Below are 10,737 nucleotides of genomic sequence, written 5' to 3' on the forward strand. Positions count from 1 at the left end.
TCATATGATCTGCCTCTCTCACAGCATTATTGTAATGGTGGCTGTTTTTAGTATTTAGTAACAATAAATTTTGCCTCTACCAATAGAGATGAGCAATACATCTTCAATGTAAAGAGTTCCTCAGGGACACTGAAAGGTTAAGTGACTAGTCCATAGTCACAGAGTCAAATAATAGAACCTGAATCCAGGTTTCCTTGGTTGCAAGGACAGTATTATACTCAGGATGCCATATTGCAACTCATTGTTATAAAGCACTACATAAATTTGGGCTATGATTACTACAATGATATGTCCTTGAGGGCAGGGACTGCCTTTGTCTCTTTGAATACCCAATACTTGGCACAGTGGTGACACATAGTAAGTTCTTCATAAATGTTTATTGATTGATTGACTGTAACATTCAGTTACCAGATGTTTACTTACATCATAGCATAATTGGCTGGTTATTCTGATCACATTGCCATTTGGGCAGCTCATCTTTCCTGAATGGAAAATAGGATCATAAAATCAAGTTAGAAGGGACTTCAGAACACATCTAGTGCAACTCAAATGTGAAGTCTGAATCCTGTCTACTATATTTTAAGTGATCATCTAATCTTCACTTAAAGAACTACAAGGTTGGGAAGACATTAGCTTCTGAAGAAAAGCATTTAATTTTTCAGTATTTATAATTCAAACTCAGATATGACTTTCTGATACTTCTTTCTCGGTCTCTAGTTTGGCTTTCTTTTTTTGTGATGCAAGTAGAAACATAATTCCTATTTTATAAGTAGGCTTTCAAACAATTAAAAACAGCTATGATGCCTCTCTGTTTCTTTAACTCACATCCATCATTTCCATATTATAGGCTAAACATTCTTAGATCCTTTAACTCTTTTTCTGTATTTCTTGGTCTTAGAGATCCTTCCCATTAGGATCACCCTCTTAAGACACACTTCAGTTTATCAATGTTCTTCCTATAATAGGGTTGGCAGAAGTGAGCTATATAGAACTATTGCTCTCCCATCATTGTGGACACTGTACCCCTCAAAAGAGAATTAAATTGTATTAGATTTTGTGTCTTCTAGGTCATATCATTGTCTTTTTTTAAGCAACAAAAAAGAATATTTAGGTACTGTTATTAGCAGAAGATAAGAGAAAGAAGTTTAGCAGAAGAAACAGCAACTACCATGAGAGGATAAGTAGTAAGGAAAGGAGAGTTTGGGGGATGATGCTTCCCAAGAGTGACTTTAGCTTTGCAAAGAAGACAAGACATCATTGCCTCTTATATAGTTCTTTTTGGTTTGTTCGACTTAACATGTGACTCTTTGTGATTCTATTTGGGATTTTCTTGGCAAAATACTAAAGTGATTTGTCATTTCTTTCTCCATTTCATTTTATGAAAGAGAAAACTTGGGTGAACAGAATTAAGTGACTCACTCAGAATCACACAAGTAGTAAGGATCTGAGGCCAGATTTGACCTTAGGTTTTCTTGACTCTAGGCTTGGCACTCCACTTTGACACCTGCCTTATTCAGTTTACAATACATTTAAACACCAAAATCTTTTCCCATAGGGACTGTGGTTTGGCCATATTTCTCCAATTCTGTACTTGTGATGCTTATTTCTTTAAACCAAGCATAGGACTTTATTTTTATCAGATTCAATTTCCTCCTAGTTAAACCTAATATTAATTTAATGAGGATTTTTTGGATCCTGTCATCACAAGTGTTAGTCATTTCTCCCTGCTTCATGTCTTCTGAAAATCTGTTAAGCATGCTATCTCTGCTTTTGTGGAAGTTACTGTTCAAAAGCTTTGAACATTTGGGGGGAGGGGGGTTATGTTTACTCTCATGACAAGATTATTTTAAAAATATAAAATAAATAAATAAACCCCCCCAAAATAATAAAAAAAACTTTGAATAGCATGGGAGCAAGGGCTAAAATCTCCGAGATGCTTCAACTGCAACCTTTCTCAAAGTTGACAATGAGCTATGAATGATCACTCTTTTGATCTAGCTATAGTCCTGAATCTTCCTAACTGTAATATTATCAGGCCCACATTTCTCTATCTTGTCCATGATATCATGAGAGATATGAAATGCTTTGCTGAATACTGAGTATAGTGTGTCTACAGCATATATCAACTCTATCAGTTGTTGTGAAGACTGGTAAGGCCATTCCTCATAGAAGTGACTTTTTTTTTTGTTTTAGCATTGATTGGCCTACTTATATACTCAGAAATTCCTATGTACCCAACATTGGTTTCTTGAATTTAATTTTGACAAGGAACATAAAGCTCTACTCATCACAATTATTTTGGTCAACTTCATCTAATCCATGTATGGCACCAAACTAAGATTTCCTAATCATGATGCCTTTAATGTCTCCCTACCACTTGGTACCTATGAATTTGTCCACCAACAAAAAGAAAGACAGAGACGCAGATATCTGGGCTCTTGATCAGGATACTCATCCTATCACATTCCTCTGTACTACCTATTTTGCCTCATTTACATGCCGGAAGGTAAGAAATTGCCTGTTCTGCAATCTATTGAATTCTCATGTTTTTCTTACTCAGGTTATTGGTGGTGAGCTCCTAATGTAGTATTTAATTCATTTTTAACACATCTATTAAGCAAATACTATTTACTATAAATTGCGTTACTCACTGAGAATTCAAAGATGTAAAATGATCATTTTTTTTCTGAAAGGAGTTTAACTGTAATAGAGGGGAAATGCATGATATAAATTAGATTGTGAGGAGAGACGTGGTTAAAGTGACATAGAATGTTGTAAGAAGGGAGAATCAAGGAAGACCTCATGAAACTTCCTGGTGCAGTGGATAGGATACCTTGGAGTTTGGAAGACATGAGTTCAAATCTTGACTCAGACATTCATTAACCAAGTGATCTTGGGCAAGTTGCATATTTTTTTCTTGACCTCAGTTTCCTAATCTGGAACATAGTGGGATTGGGCTCTATAGCTCTAAGAGACTTTTAAGCTTTGGGAGTTTTTGTATGGGTAACATCTAAGCTAAATCTTAAAAGCAGAGATTTTACAACTATGAGTAGGTAGAATGTCACAGATGTGGGGGGCAGGCAATTTGTGTGAGGCATGTAGAAGCAGGAGGAGGTTGGATAAAATCAGGGATAGCTTCTTCTCTGAAATGGACAAATTCATGTAAACAAGGATCATATTAGGGCAGGAGGTTTTTGTTTTGATAAACAAAGTGAGTGAGCTGTGTCAAAATGAGTGAAAGAAACTCATGAATTCTACAAAAGTATTGGTGAACTTTAAAAGCAGTTGGTTGGAATTGTAGCTTTGGTTATCCCCACAGGGATGTGTCTTTGATGACAAAAGAAGCTGCTTAATTTCTGTCAGCAGGCATTAGCATCATTTTGGAACTCCTTTCATTTCTCTAGCAGATTTCCCCATCCCCTAGCTCTGTTGGGTGTGGTCTCAATGCTTTGATAAACATGAATATTTCATGGAGAGACATCAGTCACTCATGGAGCGAAGAAGGGTGACATCTCTAATGTAGCATCAGACATTCCCACCGCCCCCAACGACAGATCCCCTTCTGTTAGAGCTTGGCGGCTGCCATTGGAGGAGGGGCAAGTTCATCAATTCTCCTCAATTCACTGTGATGGTTTCCCACAAAGAATTGACTACATTGGGATTTATGAGTGCAACCATGATAACAACACCTGACTCAGATACAGGATGCTTTTTGTGGCCATTGTTCATCAAAATGGGCATGTGGCCTTCACAACAATGACAGAGGCCAAGTCTTTACCTGATGAGGCAAAAGAGTTGAGGTTGTAGGATGCAGGACACCAGATGGGGAGGTGGTTAATCCAGTGTTCTGAGCCAAGCAACTGCCAACAGAAAGACTGAAAAAAAATCTACCCTGATCTGTCTGGAAAAGAGCCAATCTGGTGATCACTGACAGTATAATCTTGATGTAGCAGCTTGGAATCATGAAATGTGAAAGCTGGAATGGACCTTTGAGATGATCTATTCCCACCTCCTCATTTTAAAATGAGTATACTGAGCCTTAAGTCCATTCCCTACGGTTTCGCCTCTAATTACAGAACCAATCAATCAATCATCAAGCTTTTATTAAGTATTTTCTCTGTGTCAGGCACTGGGAACACCAAAGAAAGCAAATTAAACAGTACCTGCCCTCAAAGAATTTACATTCTCTTGGGTGAACATATAAATATATGTGTATATAAAATATATGAAAAATTAATTTTGTGGGCTATTTCTGAAGGCTAACAGAATTGCTTGCTTATAGAAGATAGCATTTGAACTGAGTTTTGAAAGAAAATAGGTATTTTAAGAGATAGAGCTGAAGAAGAAGTCCAGATGTGAGAGCCAGACCAAGCAATTCAGGGATATGGAGGAAATGTAATATTAATTTGATGGACAGCAATAAGGTCAGTTTGACTGGTCTGAGTAGCATTATGGGGACACATGTGTAGGGTAGTAAAAAGATAAAATTAGAGATTATGAAGAACTTTAACAAAGGCATTTCTATTTTATTCTAGAGGTAATAGGGATTGACTGGAATTTATTAAGAAGGGTAATGATATGTTCAACTTTGTTTAGGGACATCATTTTTTTGCAGCTTGATGGATAGATTGGTGATGGAAGAGGCAAATTAGGAGGCTTTCTAATAAATCAGGTGAGAAATAATAAAGTCTTGAACTAAGGTAATGATTATATAAATAGAAAGTAATGTATATGAAGTGTAATTGGAAAGACTAGACAACTGATTTCACTTGAGGGGTGAAGGAGAGTGAGGCATCAAGGATGACTGAGATTGTGAATTTGGGTAACTGGAAGTTGAAGGCTTTCTCTTTATACTTGTGGTCACTAGACCACTTATATATAAGGGTTTCTTTTTTTGACAAGCTCAAGAAGAGTGGGTATTATTTCATTTTGTCCCTCAATTTTTGAGTTTTACATCTTAAGACCAGGTCAATCTTTTTTAATACCAATATTCTTCTGGTATTGTTACAAGACAGTGTAATTTAACAAATACCAAAATTTCTGAAGAATTAAATATGAGAAAAATCCAGGGTTCAACAGGAAGGTTCATGGTTGATATGAACAGGATGCAGTACTTTAATAAATACAAAAATAAAGGATGTGGTTAAAGAAATGTATCATTCTGGGACACTAATGCATTGCTGGTGCAGCTGTGAACTCATCTAAACTTTCTGGAGAACAATTTGGAATTATATCCAAAGGCAATAAAAATGTGTATACCTTTTGATCCAGTAATGTTACTACTGGATCTATAAACTGAAGAGATGATGAAAAAGAGTAAAAACATCACTTGTACAAAAATATTCATAGCAGCCCTGTTTGTGGTGGCAAAGAATTGGAAATTGAGTGAATGTCCATTAATTGCGTAATGACTGAACAAATTGTGGTATATGCATGTTATGGAACACTATTGGTCTATTAGAAACCAGGAGGGATGGAAATTCAGAGAAGCCTGGAAGTATGTGCATGAACTGATGCTGAGCAAGATGAATAGAACCAGAAGAGCATTGTACACCATAACAGCAACATGGGGTTGATGATCAATCTTAATGGGCTTGCTCATTCCATCAGTGCAACAATCAGGGAAAATTTAGGGGTATCTGCAATGGAGAATACCATCTGTATCCAGAGAAAAAATTGTGGAGTTTGAACAAAGACCAAAGAAAATTACCTTTATTTTTTTTTTTTAAAAAAAGGTATCTTATGTAATTTTGCTGTCTCATATTTTATTTTTTCTTAAGGATATGATTTCCCTCTCAACACATTGAATTTTAGTCATTGTATAGCATGGAAACAATGTAAAGACCTCCAGACTGCCTTCTGTGGGGAGTAGGGGGAGGGAAGTGAGATTGGGTAAAAATTGTAAAATTCAAAAACAATAATAAAAAAAATGTATCATCCAAAAGGTTGAACTAGTGATATGGTAAAAGGAGATTGAGTTGAATTCAAGTGTTCCTTTACCATTCTCTCAATGTGAAGAGAAGTAAAGGAAGGTTCCTAGGATGATGTTGAACCCCCTTTTTGTTATTATAGAAAGTCATGGAAAAGATTCATATAGAATGAGCAAGCACAGATGGATTGAAAGCTATATAATTGAGATCATAGATCCATTGGAGTATTTGTCAGTACAATTGCATATATTTATATATGCATTTAACCTACTGCTAAGCTCATAGTTAGCATTGAATCATTTTTCTATCTGTCTATCATCTATCTATCTATCTATCTATCTATCTATCTATCTATCTATCATTCATATAGATTTCAAACTGCATCCATATACATTATGGGTAGAAATCAGAGATTTCTACAAGCCAAGGCTTGTAGGTCAAAGCAATAATGCATGCTCACCTGAATCAGAGCTTCACCATGTGGTTATAAATTCCTCACCTATATTGCTATGGAATAGTTAAAATTACTTATAATGGCCATATCAATATATGTCTCAGATTCTCTGACTTATATATCAAGCCCATCCTCGGTCACCATGTGGTGCCACTGCTGTCCAGGGCTCCACACGAACTGCTCAATGGAATTTTATTATTTAATTCCTCTGGGATAACAATAAAAAAAATTTTAATCCCATTATGATCAAATAATAAAATGCATTTTACTGTCATGAGTTTTGAGCATTAAATTTTTGCTCAAAACCCTTTGGTGTTCAGTGTGCTCTTCCATTATAAACTTCTGTTGAAAAATAAGCAGATTTTGAATCAATATGGAAAAAACTTCCTAATAATCAGAACTATCCATGTTTGGAAGGATAATTATTTTTTTCTAACAGCTGGATCTGCAAGCTGAGGTTGGATGACCACCTGGTAAAGATGTTGTTGAGATGTTGCTTCAGGTAAGGTTTGAATTGTATTAGATCAAATATGCTTTCACAAATGGAAATTGCATGAAATCATTCAGTTCGATCTTTTCATTATACAGGCTAGAAAACTGAGGCCAAGAGAGGTAAAACCTCTTAGCTAGTGACATATAGATAAGAAATTGCTGAGCTGAGTTTTGAACCCAGGTCCACTGATTCTAAAGCCAGTACTCAAAGGCTGCCTTCCCCACTCCCAAGATCTGGCATTTAGAAGGAGAGGATATGCTGTCTTTCAGTCCTCAACATCTGCTTTATTTGGAAAGGCTTTTGTTTACTTCCAAAGAACTGTACATGACTAATTATCATGAAAACCAAGTTTCATCATTTAGCGAATGATTCAAGGACTAATTCATCCAAAGTATGAGGGCTGTGATGGGCAGGCATCTATCCATCAATGTTTTTGGGCCACCTGGACTAACATACCTTAACAACCAAGAAATTCTCAAAGCAGATTAATCTGTACTGGGAAAGAAGGGAGGACAGAAAATTAAAATTTGACTGGAATGAAGGAAAACAATTGAAGTATAAACAGTACCAGCTTGTCTCAGGAATGAGAAATTAGAAGGTCCCTGAAAGACACCTCTTAGAGGGAACTAAGAATCAGAGAGCCAGTCAGTTTGGCCAGAGAAGGGGTCAAACAACCCCAACAATCAGCAAGGCCTTCGATTTTGCCAATGGCTTTGACTTCAAGCCTCATTATGGAGCTTTCCAAAAGTTTGGGCCAAACATTGGTTAGAATGGGAATCTTACATGAAAAGACCTTGCTCCAATTACTTCCACAAGCTTATTAATAACTTCTTAGCTGCCAGCCACATCCATGACCTTTCCAACTACATTGGTCTCCAAAGTCATTCCTAAACATTTGGATTTTTTTTTTTTGCTGTGTTTGGCATCTTGACTTTGATGTGCCATAGGTTTGGTCAGGCATAATTATAAACTCACTGGAATCAAAAGACTTGGACTCCTGGATTTGTTATATATCAGATATCTGACCCTGAAGAAGTCTTTTTTCCCTTTTTCTCAGAGCCTCAGTTCCTGGATAGAACATAGAAGAAATGCAGGTGTTATACATTGAAATCAAACAGTTGAATTAAAGACAAACAGATTACATTCAATTAAATTCAACAAAATGCCTCCTAATTTCCAGATCCTGGAAATATGGAGGCAGTATGATACATCCTTCTACTGACTTTAGAGTCAATAGATTTGGGTGAAAATTACACCATTGAAGCTTATAGCCTCTGTCACCTTGGGAAAGTCATTTAGTTTCCTTCTGCTTTGTTTCCCTCACTTGGAAAATAAGGGAGTTTGACTAGATGATCTTTGATAACCCTCCTGGATCTATCTGTGTTCCTATGATCCAAAGATAAATGTGACATAAATCCTTATCTTATCCCATTTAATTCCTCAGATATAAGTGCTGTAATGTTATCTCCATTTTACAGATAAATTGGAAACTGAGAAAGGGCCACACTTTTCATTGACAGAGGTAGGATTTGAACTCAGATCTTCCTGTCTTCAAGTTCAGCACTCTATTCACTGACTGCTGGCGATCTAAAGGAGAGGGAAACACACACACACACACACACACACACACAGATAGAAACAGAGACAGACAGACAGAGAGAGAGAGAGAGAGAGAGAGAGAGAGAGAGAGAGAGGTGACTATCTCAGGAAAAGAGAAGCAAGAGACAAGCAGAGGTCTGAATGGGTTGCCTACTTTCAAAATAAAAGGGTGTGGGGTGTCACATAAGAGGTACTGAGTCAATACTGTTGACTTGATTTTATTTTTAGAACTTTCTGATATCCAACAAAGGCATATCCTTTCTATACTGTAGAAAAGTATTGTGCTGTATTCTTTACTAATGCAATCTATGGACTTAGGAATTTTTTAACTATTATATGTTTAAGTGTTTAACAATTATTGTTCAAGTGTTGAATGCTGTCCAACTCTAAGAGGAAAAGTTGTAGGAAAATGAATGCTCACTAATCACGGTTGATTTGGGGAGTACCACTTAATGGGGTGTAGGCAATTTTGAAAAAAAATGTCTAAATGATATTAGGAATGAGTGAGCAGAAACTTATGAGAGAAATGTCTGAGTATCTATCTATCTATCTATCTATCTATCTATCTATCTATCTATCTATCTATCTATTTCATCATCTACCTAGCTACTTACCTACCTACTTGTCTATCTATCCATCTATCTATCTATCATCTATCTATCTATCTATCTATCTATCTATCTATCTATCTATCTTTACCACCTTATTTTCTATATCATGCATTATATATATATATATGTATCTAACACACACACACAATATATATATACATATATATATAGTGTGTGTGTGTGTGTGTGTGTGTGTATACACGTACTTGATGATGAAAATTTAGGACTAGATGGGGGTGATCTTCCACAGACTTTAGAGCCTCCTGAAGCACAGAACCCAACAAGGAAAGGGGTTGGGCAGGGGTTCAAATGGAGAGCTTACTTTCCTTGCAATCAGGAAGGGTACTAGAAAGAATGTGGAATTTAAAATAAGAATTCTTGGGTTTAGTTTTGCTACCTAATATCCATGTTGATTATTCCATTTAGAACTGGAAAGGACCTTAAGAGTCATTTAGTCAAACTCCATCATTTTACAAAGAAAGAAACTGAGACTGTCAGGTAAATGGCATATTTAAAGTCATTTCAGTAGTAAATAAGAGAGCTAGGATTTGAATTTGGATAACCTTCCTTCAAATCCAGGATTCTGTGATCTTAGGCTCATCATTTCTACCCCTTCTAAAGCATAACCTTTTTTGTAAAAAGGAAAAGATTGACTCTATGATCTTTAAGATTCTCTTAACTCTAAATCTGTTGATACCTGTGATGGCACAGAATAAAATTAACTGACAACTGGCAACTGACAGCTGAAGCACCTAGACCCCACCTTGTCTCACCTTTTTTATCTACTTCAGGAAATGAGTTCTACTGTTCTCCTTTAGTTTCTTTATCTACTATAAAAGATAACTTCTCTCTAGATTTGCTCATTTAAATCCTGATAAACCAAATCTTTATACTTAGTAAAAGTCTCTGATCTTTGTCTATAAGGTGTGATGTTTTTCTTCCCTCTAATTGTACCTTTGCTCTATTGTAGCCGGTCCCTTGGTTAAACCTGGGATAAACACCACAGCTGTTAATCACTTGCCCTCAACTTTTCCCATGATTACCTCACGGGGCTATCTGAAGCTGGCTTTTGGATGCAGTTTGGAAAAGACCAAGATAGCTGACAGATGGCTTGCAGATGATCACTTCATCAGAAACAAGACTCACTACACCTAGGGCACAATGATTACCAAGGAGTTGTGGAATTCTCTTTAGAAACAGAATTTTGTCCCTTTTTAGTTCTTTCTTCCCTTTCCCCTATTTCCCGTCTCTTTTTTCTCTTCTTCTTTTCCCTCCTCCTCTCCTTTCTAGCCTCTCTTCCTCTCTCCCAGTATCATCTCTCTTCTCCCTCCTTTCCTCTTTCTCCTTCTCTTCCCCTTTTGTTCTTTTTTCTTCCCATCCTTTTCTCTTTTCCCTCCTTCACCTCTTTTTTCCTTTTCCCTTCTCGTCCTCCCCCTTTCCCCTCTTCTCCCCTCCCTTCTCTCTTCTCTTGTCCCTTCCCTTCTCCTCAGACCCTACTCCTCCTTTCTCATTTTTCTTTCCTCTTTTTGTTCATCCCTTCTTTCTTCTCAGCTCCCCTCTTCTCCTTCCTCCATTCCCATGCACTTGAATTCCGGTCCTGTAACTCTAAGTTCTATAGTCTTCCCATCTTACGACTTCATTTGGAATCAG

The 10,737-nt window shown here is 36.7% G+C and overlaps 1 long non-coding RNA gene across 1 annotated transcript; it reads right to left on the reverse strand.

Annotated features, from left to right (window-relative positions):
• Positions 1–370: 370 nt before the first annotated feature.
• Positions 371–10,216, reverse strand: LOC141494833 (uncharacterized). The gene is made up of 3 exons (XR_012470564.1): positions 10,042–10,216; positions 7,853–7,945; positions 371–482 (listed from the first exon to the last, which is right to left on the reverse strand). It is a non-coding gene; the product is annotated as an uncharacterized LOC141494833 (long non-coding RNA).
• Positions 10,217–10,737: the final 521 nt, after the last annotated feature.

Source organism: Macrotis lagotis, chromosome 8 (assembly GCF_037893015.1).
Source record: "Macrotis lagotis isolate mMagLag1 chromosome 8, bilby.v1.9.chrom.fasta, whole genome shotgun sequence".
NCBI lineage: Eukaryota > Metazoa > Chordata > Mammalia > Peramelemorphia > Peramelidae > Macrotis > Macrotis lagotis.